The sequence below is a fragment of the Aulostomus chinensis genome, chromosome 1, assembly GCF_037954235.1.
Source record: "Aulostomus chinensis isolate RoL2024-O1b breed Wild chromosome 1, RoL_Achi_v1.0, whole genome shotgun sequence".
In the NCBI taxonomy this organism is placed as follows: domain Eukaryota; kingdom Metazoa; phylum Chordata; class Actinopteri; order Syngnathiformes; family Aulostomidae; genus Aulostomus; species Aulostomus chinensis.
The window spans coordinates 39,131,933-39,141,337 of NC_141320.1; the positions used below are offsets into that span (position 1 = coordinate 39,131,933).

Here is a 9,405-nt window from a genome sequence, read left to right on the forward strand (position 1 = left end):
ACTATCACTACATTACTGTTAGCATCATTTTGAATTTATTAGCAATTCTTCCGACATCACTGTCGCATTATTTTGAGGTTATTAGCAAATCTTACTACATTACTGTCAGCATCATTTTTAGGTTACTCGCAACTCTAACCACATGACTGTCAGCATCACTTTGAGGTTATTCGAAACTTTCACTACATTACTGTTAGCATCATGTTGAGTTCATTAGCAATTCTCACTACACTACACTACATTACACTTTTGTGGTTCGTAGCAACACTTACAGCATTACTGTAAGCATCACTGAGTTTATTAGCAACTATCACTACATTACTGTTAGTATCATTTTGAGTAAATTCGCAATTCTTACGACATCACTGTTGCATCATTTTGGGATCATTAGCAATTCTTACGACATCACTGTCGCATTATTTTGAGGTTCCTAGCAACTCTTACTACAAGAATATCAGCATCACTTTGAGGTTATTCGAAACCTTCACTACATTACTTTTAGCATCATTTTGAGTTCATTAGCAATTCTTACGACATCACTGTCGCATCATTTTGAGATCATTAGCAATTCTTCTGAAATCACTGTTGCATTGTTTTGAGGTTCGTAGCAACTCTTACTACATGACATTCAGCATCACTTTGAGGTTTTTCATAACACTTGCTACATTACTGTTCGCATCATTTTGAGTTTATTAGCAATTCTTCTGACATCACTGTCGCATTATTTTGAGGTTAGTAGCAACTCTTACTACCTGACTGTCAGCATCATTTTGAGGGAGTTCGAAACACTTACTACATTACTTTAAGCATCACTGAGTTTATTAGCAACTCTCACGACATTACTTTTAGCATCATTTTGAGTTCATTAGCAATTCTTACGACATCACTGTTGCATCACTTTGAGGTTATTCGAAACCTTCACATTACTGTCGGCATCATTTTTAGATCATTAGCAATTCTTCCGACATCACTGTCGCATTATTTTGAGGTTCGTAGCAAGACTTACTACATTACTGTAAGCATCATTTTGAGTTCATTAGCAATTCTTACTACATCACTGTCGCATTATTTTGAGGTTCGTAGTGTGGCAAGGCGAGCAGTGGGGAACAGTTGCCGACAACGCCACCTGGGGGCTTTCACCCCAGGATATAAACAAAATTTCAAAATGACCAGGCTTCAATTTGAACAAAGGCACACAGTTCGAGAGATACAACAGGAAAGGATCGTTATTTCCAATTATAAAATACTTTTATTAGAAAAATAGTTTAAAATGAGCAACAGACTAAATGAATACCAATGGATATAATAAGGAGTGCAAGAGGAATTACCGAAAGGAAAAGGGGACAGGGCTGGGGCTTACCACGACAGCGATGACGAAAAGGGGAGGGATCCAAAAAAGCTACACTGCGCCCGTGACACAGCAAACCAAAAAAACATGAATAAGGAACCACCACCAGGGGGACCGCTGCCGCTCTGGGCCCTCAACACCTGTCAAAGAAAAGAAAAGAACACCATCAAAAACATGAAATCAAGGCAACCCTCACACACGAACCAAATATAGCTACCCCAAATAACCCAACAGAAACTGTTTTAAATCCAAATGATCAAAATGGGGAGCAAAAGGCAATAATAATAATAATAATAATAATAATAATAATAATAATAATAATAAGGGTTCTAAACAATAAATCAAATGTAACCCACAAAAACTAACAGTAATAATTCAAAGAAAGAAATAACAAATAGAAAAGGAATAAACTCAAGTAATTAAGGAAATGTCTGCCCCTCTTATAAAAACCAGTCTCCAAGGGGGATGGCTCAGCGCCGATGAGGGTCGGGATGCCCTCTCTTGGCCCACGTTGAGGCTCTTATAAAGGCCGTAGTGCACGGCTTTAACCGCCGTTACTGGGAGCAGCGTCCGTTATGAGCCGAATCAGCAATCGTATAATTTTGAGATCATGAGCAATTCTTCCGACATCACTGTCGCATTATTTTAAGGTTCGTAGCAACTCTTACTACATGACTGTCAGCATCATTTTGAGGGAGTTCGAAACACTAACTACATTACTGTAAGCATCACTGAGTTTATTAGCAACTATCACTACATTACTGTTAGCATCATTTTGACTCCATGAGCAATTCTTACTACATCACTGTCGCATCATTTTTAGGTTCGTAGCAACTCTTTCTACATGACTGTAGCATCATTTTGAGGGAGTTCGAAACTTTCACAACATTACTGTAAGCATAAACATTTCCTACCGGAGAGCAGAATCGTGGCGTCAGACGAGGCAGGAGGAGGAAGCCCGCAGCCCAGACTACACAAACGATGGCCGGAAGAGGATAATCAGAACACCACAGATCATCGGCAGCTTGATATGAAAGGCAGACAACTACGCGTCTTACCCACAGAAAGCGCACCACGCACACACCGGCCCAAGGGAGACAGCCCAGCTCCCGGTAACACCACACCGCCGGACGGAGCAAAACTGGAGTAAACAGGGGGCCCATGACACAGAATAATGGAGCAGAGCAAGCATGCATACCTTTGTTTGTAACCGATCTGCTGACCAGCGAGACGCCACCACGCACGGCTGTCGGCTCCGTAAAGGAGGGAGAGGAAGTGGAAAGGACGGAGAAGGGTCGGACCAGGTCTACTGCTAGGTGACCACTCACTATCGTCTGCCACACTGCCCCTCACGGTGGGGAGTGTAGCGCTATCCTGCCAAAGTACATTTGTTTCATTCTTTTGCTCTTGCACTTTAATTAAAATGGACTTGACTTGAGAATGTTTTGTTTCAAAATATAGATGAATTAGCAGATTTATAGGTAGCATGAGTATGAAGTTGCACTTGCACCCGGTGGGAAAATGTCCTCTGCATTTGACTCTAACTATGTAGGAGCAGTGGTAGCAGTGTCAGCCTGGGGGCTTGGTCAAGATCAATGACAGGAGTAGCAGACAGGTAATATCCATAGCATGCTTGTTGTTTGAGAGGAGTAAGGGTACACTGTTGGTCTCTCACCTGATGCGCTGTCATCAGCACAAATGATCTGTTCCTAAACATCAAAATCTACCATCCCCCCTGATTTTTTTTTACAACTCGAGTACTGGTTAACACTTTAGAAAGCCTTCATTCAGAGCTGTGAAGAACCTTGAACCTGATATCCCAGACATCAAAGTGGGCCACTAACCACTGACCCTGAGATCAAAGTGAGCGCTCTGATCTCAGAGGTCTGGAATATTTCCCATCCCATGGCCCTTCAAATAAGACCCCTGTGTCACTGTCTCAAAGTTTTCAACCGTATTTGTTTGTTAAATTAAAACCAGACGACCACTGTGGTCCTTTTTACACGGTAAGTAAAGCACAGATGCCCTGGTGGACCTGTTTGCACCCTGGACTTTGAATCCAGTGACCTGAGTCCAAGTCTCAGTTCCAGCAGGTTTCCTGCAGCCTTCAGCAGAGCTGCCATGTTTCTCTGTAGAGAACTAAGTGATGCTCTCAGCAGGTTGAGGGCACCACCAACAAGTGAGGTATGAACCTCTGACTTCCTTCTTGTCAAACAGGAAACTCCTAGTACCTCATTTGAGTAAAGTACCTCATATTCCTGACATCCAAGTAGTAGTGAAGTGGAGGAAGAAGGTAGGAGATCTCCAACAGGATTTTTCTTTCCTCTGTCCTCCTTGATCTCATGGATCACCACAGTCAAGGGGAGACCCAAGCTCCCGGATGGATCTGGCACTCAGGAACTGCTGAGTTTTCCAGTGGACTTTGTTCCATCCATGGTTCAGGAACAGGACTCCTCCTGGTTAACCTGGTATCTTTCCACCCAACTGTGGGTTCTTGGAGAATTTTTCATGTCATGTCAAGAAATCAGGCTGGTGGGTTTTTCAATGAGAGAAATTCTGGTAACTTAATTAAGTGGCATATTTGTTGAAGCAGTAATTAACTTATAAATTAAGGAAGGCCTGGCCAGTCTTTGCTCCCAGGTCATACGATGGAGTTAGAAAGTCCTGAATCAATCTGGAGTTCCATGATTTCCTTGTGGTTCATGATCCTTTTGACAATGTAGTCTGGAACAAGAGCAAGATGAACCTCCAAATAGCAACAGGTTGATTGCAGGTGATGTCAAGTGGTATTTAGAGGAGCCTCCTCCTTGTGTTTGGTTCCATGGTGGAAGGGTGAGAACTCTGGATCCAGTGATCCCAGTTCAAGTCTTGGTGGGACCTTCCTGTCTGGAATGTGTCCCATGTAACAAACTGATCAAGAGATGTTACGTGGTTCTAATGTTCTGGTTCATTTCTTGTCCTTTAGAAAAATGAAAATCATTTCTTACTGCCATGAACTCAACTCTGCCCTATGTCACTGTCTAAAAATCATCCTTTTTTTTTTTGAAAAAATCAGGGTAGGTTTGTCAGACTTTGTCAGACCTTTCCCCAAATTATCATTTGTTTGTGGAAATTAGATCCAGAAAACCACTGCAGTCCCTCATACATGATTAGTGCCATACTTTGTCTCACACGTTTCATCTTTGATGGTTCCATGGTGGAATGGTGAGCACTCTGGACTGTGAATCCAGTGATCCCAGTTCAAACCTCAGTGGGGCCTCCAGCAGGTCTCTGACAGGTGTTGATAGAGGAGTTGTGGCTGCTGACTACAGTGGAAGACACCATCACCCATGATGTTTCGAAGCTCTCAGCTCCTTCAGTCACATGACTGGGTCATCCTGATTGGATGACATGGACCCACCTGATCCATGTCAGCCTTGTTGGAGCAAAAAAGGTGGATCAGAGGAATCAGTGGATCAAGACTCAGGTGGCAGATGAAGAATCTCTGTATTCACAATGGAGTCAGAGAAATCTTCCAACGTGAGAGAACGTGACAGACCATTTTATACTGAAGACAGGCTGTGTGTGTGTGTGTGTGTGTGTGTGTGTGTGTGTGTGTGTGTCCCTACTGACTGGAAACTGAATAATAACCAGACTGACTTTTGTCATGGACCAAGTCTGGTTGAGTCACTAAATTCATAACTGAAGTGATTATTTAATTAATAAACAGAACATTTGTCTAAAGTCATGATCAAATTCATGTAAAATCTGAGCAACGAGGGTTTGAAAATGTTCCAATGAGCCAAACCAATGTTGACAGTTAAAAGAAGCCAATGTGGGAGGATTCTTTCTGTCTCAGCAGTAAAGACCAATCCCACAGCTCACGTGAAGCATCAGGTCCTCTGTGAGAGGTGGGAATCCAACCAGGGACCTTTAGATCCACACCAATCTTCCCTGACCTCATAGAAACTGGAACCTTTCAACAAATAAATTCAAATTCAACTTAGCAGCAACTCTAGAAATGTTGCTAACTTGCTAATTCCTGTTAGCTCCAGATCAGACAATGCAGGCTCACCTTCACGCTTGGTTGTACGACCGCCACCAGTTGAAGCTTCTCTGGTTCAACAAACTCTGGGGACTCAAGACACAAGTCAGCACCGGTGCAGGTCCAGATCCAGATGTTAGCTGAGGGGGACAATGGCTTAAGGGAGCTCCAGGGAGTTGGTTTGAACTGGTCCCTCATCTCTGTGAGTAGAAACCATCTGAGGTGGAGGGGGAAGGTCTGCTTTGACCTCCTGATCTCCCAGTAAAGCCAGTATAGATGTTGAGCTTGGAGGAGTTGATGGCCTCCTTCGTCTTCTTGTTGGAGATGTTTGCTAAACTCAGCACCACCACAGATCAGAGGAACGTCCACTTGTCAGCTGGACACTGGAGTTTCTAGTGACCTGCAGGATCTTAGTTGTGGTGGCAGCAGGCCTGTTCCAAGAGCTTTGCTCACATTCCTGATCAGGCTCCATAATGGTTCTGGACCACTGAGTGATAGAAGCTGATCCTGCGGGTGGACTGTCTTTAGGGGGCTGAGGTGTCTGGTGGTCTTGGTGGACCCTCTGCATCTCAAGCTGAGACCACAGAGTCCTGTGTTCTTGAGTCATTGTCTATAGTCTCTGTTGTTGGAGAGCTCAGTGTGGTCCCTGATGGTCTAGTGGCTAGGATTCGGCGCTCTCACCGCCGCGGCCCGGGTTCGATTCCCGGTCAGGGAATGAGTTATTTAGAGGTTGAGGGAGAGGTGATCAGGTGGTCCACATGATGGTGGAGGTGATGAACTGTGAGTCCATCATGGCTCCACTCTCACCCCCATTGTAGTGTTCTTGGTTCACTCTACCATGGCCCCATGTTGAAGGGTGACTGTCTCATTCAGGTTCAACCCTTAGTTAGACTCTATTAAGTCACTGACTCCTGCAAGGACAAACTGTAATCCTCCTTAGTAGCTTTGGCTCCTTGCAGCACAGAAAGTCCATTCACTGATGTAGGAACTGGAAAACTTAGAGCTCCAGTCCTCAGTTCCTTGCACCAAAGAAAGGAGGGAAATGCAATCAATGTTGAATTCATTTACATTTCTTATATTTGATCAAAGCTAGAACTTAATAAGCTGCCATCGACCTTGATGACCAACTCCTTCACTGTGTAGTTCAAAGTCCCTGGTTTGATTTGTGTCAGGACTTCAGAAGCTCCAATCCTCTCTAAGTTCTAGTGAGAGTGGAAGAGATTATAAATGAGAGAAGCAGGGCCCTCCCTCAGAACTGAACCAGCTTAGTTGGGAGAGCCTTAAACTGAAGATCTAAAGGTCCCTGGTCCGATCCCAGGTTTCAGCAGAGGAGCAGCATTGACTTTACTTTCCAGTGGAGGAACTGCAGACATGAAGGAAACTAACATCTTGTCCTGTGCATTCTTGTGACATTCAGGACATTTTTGGAGCCTCTTGTTGGATTTTGCCACAGAGAATCAGAGCCAATCAAAAGCATGGTGGACTTCAACATGGAGGACTGAACAAGTCAAGAAAGCATCAGTTTGACCTTCACAGGTGTTTCTGTTCCTGTCTCAATGCTGTAGAAAGAGCCTGAGGAGCTCAGACGGTAGAGCATCAGACTTTTAATCTGAGGGTCCAGGGTTCAAGTCCCTGTTCAGGTGCTGTGGAGGTTCCAGTGTTTGACAACATGGTACTGGATGAAGTTTAGTGTTGAACAAACTGTCGACATTAAAAGTAGAAGTGTTCTTGTCTTGCCACTGTGAGACTGTTGCTAGAAAAGTGACCAATAATAATTTCATGTCGCATGCAATTAACAAAAGACCTACATTGATGGTCGAGGGGGGCTGGAGCCTATCCCAGCATCTACAGGCCAGAGGCGGGGTTCACCCTGGACAGGTCGCCAAAACCATTCACACTCACATCTACAGTCAATTTAGAGTGTCCAATCAGCCTCATCCCAAATTACATGTCTTTGGACGGTCGGAAGAAGCCGGAGTACCCAGAGAGAACCCACGCATGCACGGGGAGAACATGCAGATTCTGCACCCGAGCCTGGACTCAAATCCAGAACCTTCTTGCTGTGAGGCCACAGTGCTGACCCCTAAACCATCATGCTGCCGTGGTCTCATATACTTTTCTAAATTGTGTTTCTTTCATGTCCTCCTGAGATCAAAGACAGAATTCTAGCTACTGTCAAAGCCCTGATGACATCATCAGGAATTCTGGCTTTGATCTGGAGACTCTTGCTTTAATCTGAATTTGATCTGACTAATGTTTTAGTTTAGGTTGCATGACACCGACCACCTCATTTGTCCTGATGGACTGGTGACCTGTCCAGGGTGAACCCTGCCTCTTGAACAATGTCACCTGGGATCGCCCCCCCCCCCCCCCCATGACCCTTAAAGGATAAGAACAGAAAGTGGATGGAGGGATGGACTCAACACTGAAATCAGCTGATCTGATCCACATTCTAATGTTTCCTGTCCCTCTTTAGGAGTCAGTGAGAATAGTAGTGTATATAATAATGTATATCCAACCTTGTAGTATCTTTACAAAACTTTTAGGATTTCTTCTTGTTTCTACTTGTAGTTTTAGTGTCTGGATCTTTTCTTTTGATGTCCTGCTGTCTGCTCTTTGCTTTTGGAGCTTCCTTCAACAACTACCAGGCCTCCTGGGTACTGTAGGAAACATGGTCAAGTTCTTCTGACTTCTCCAGGAACGTCCTGCTCACATTGGTCTGTCTTCATTTTGACTCCTCCCACTGCCACAATGACCAGCCTTTATACTCTTGGTGACTGGGGCCCTGGTTGCTGCAGGCCTCAACACCAGCCTGTGGTTGTGAGCAGGGCAGAACAGAACTGACAGTATCTCCCATGCAGGACCTGGGTCAGCGCCTGGTGCCAGCTGGGGCACCGCTTTAACCTGGACCCCTAGAAGATCTTCTCCAGGAACTGGCCTTTTTGGTTCCATCAAGGCCTGAGAGGATGGTGAAGAGTGATCCACCACCAGGCAGCACAGTCAGCAGCAGCCATTTTGTTCCACTAGAATCAAGTATGATAGTGACAGACTGATGAGTACTTGCTAACTGACACTTCCTGTTTTTACTGCTATTCTTCCATGAATGTGCTCATGTTGACTGGTCCCCAACCACAGTTTCAAAGCCATGATGACATCTTTCATTAACAATCAGACTTATTTTTTCTCTATTAGGACAAATAAGGTTTCAACTGACATGGCTGGCCAACGTCCTGGAGTTCATTCAGCCTGGAGAACCAGGTGCTGGTTCCTTCTTTTACCAGGCAGGAACGGGCAGCAGATCCAAGATCAGTAGGTGCAGATGTCTGCTTTGACTGGTAGGAGGAAAGAGAGCAGGAGAGCTGGTCAGAGACAAAGACAGATCATGAAGAAGGAGTGCTGTATTCTGCTAGCACATGCTAGTGACAGTCAGAGATCAGGAGTCTCAGCAGGGAAAGATTCATCTCTTATTTCAGAGGACGATTGGACGTTCACTGGAAGACTGTGAATGTTTGAGGGTCAGAGGAGAAAAGAGGACAAGTGCACCTGTTGTGTGTGATGGGGCACCAGCATGGAGGAAGTTGTCAAACATTTTGAGCGAAAAAGCGTGAATCTTCAAGTAAAGAATTAAAATGATTTAGTTCACAATGAGGTCTCTGTCATAAAACAAAAGGAACAACTGACTCCCTCACCATTTCCACCCTCTTCAACAGATTCACATTTCAAAACAACTAGGTTTATTTTGTTCCCTTCTTTTAGCAGAGGATGGTTTTGATCCATCCACCTCTGGGTTCTGGGCCCAGCACGCTTCCTCTGTAAATCCATATTTTGGGTTCTGGCTTGTTCTGCTTTTCATTTTGTGTTTGTATTAAAGTTCTGTTGCTGAAAAAAAGACTTTTTTGCCTTTTTAAAAACACACACACACACACACACACTACAGCCAAGCATATAGAATGATACAGTCTGAGGTGGTTTTGACTGGTCGGCACCAGTGTGCACTGTTTGGCACTGAAGTCATGTGACTGAAGTCATCCTG

General features: G+C 44.4%; 1 non-coding gene across 1 annotated transcript; it reads left to right on the forward strand.

Moving 5' to 3' along the window:
* The first annotated feature begins 6,015 nt into the window (after positions 1-6,015).
* Positions 6,016-6,087, forward strand: trnae-cuc (transfer RNA glutamic acid (anticodon CUC)). The gene has a single exon. It is a non-coding gene; the product is annotated as a tRNA-Glu (tRNA).
* The last annotated feature ends 3,318 nt before the right edge of the window (positions 6,088-9,405 follow it).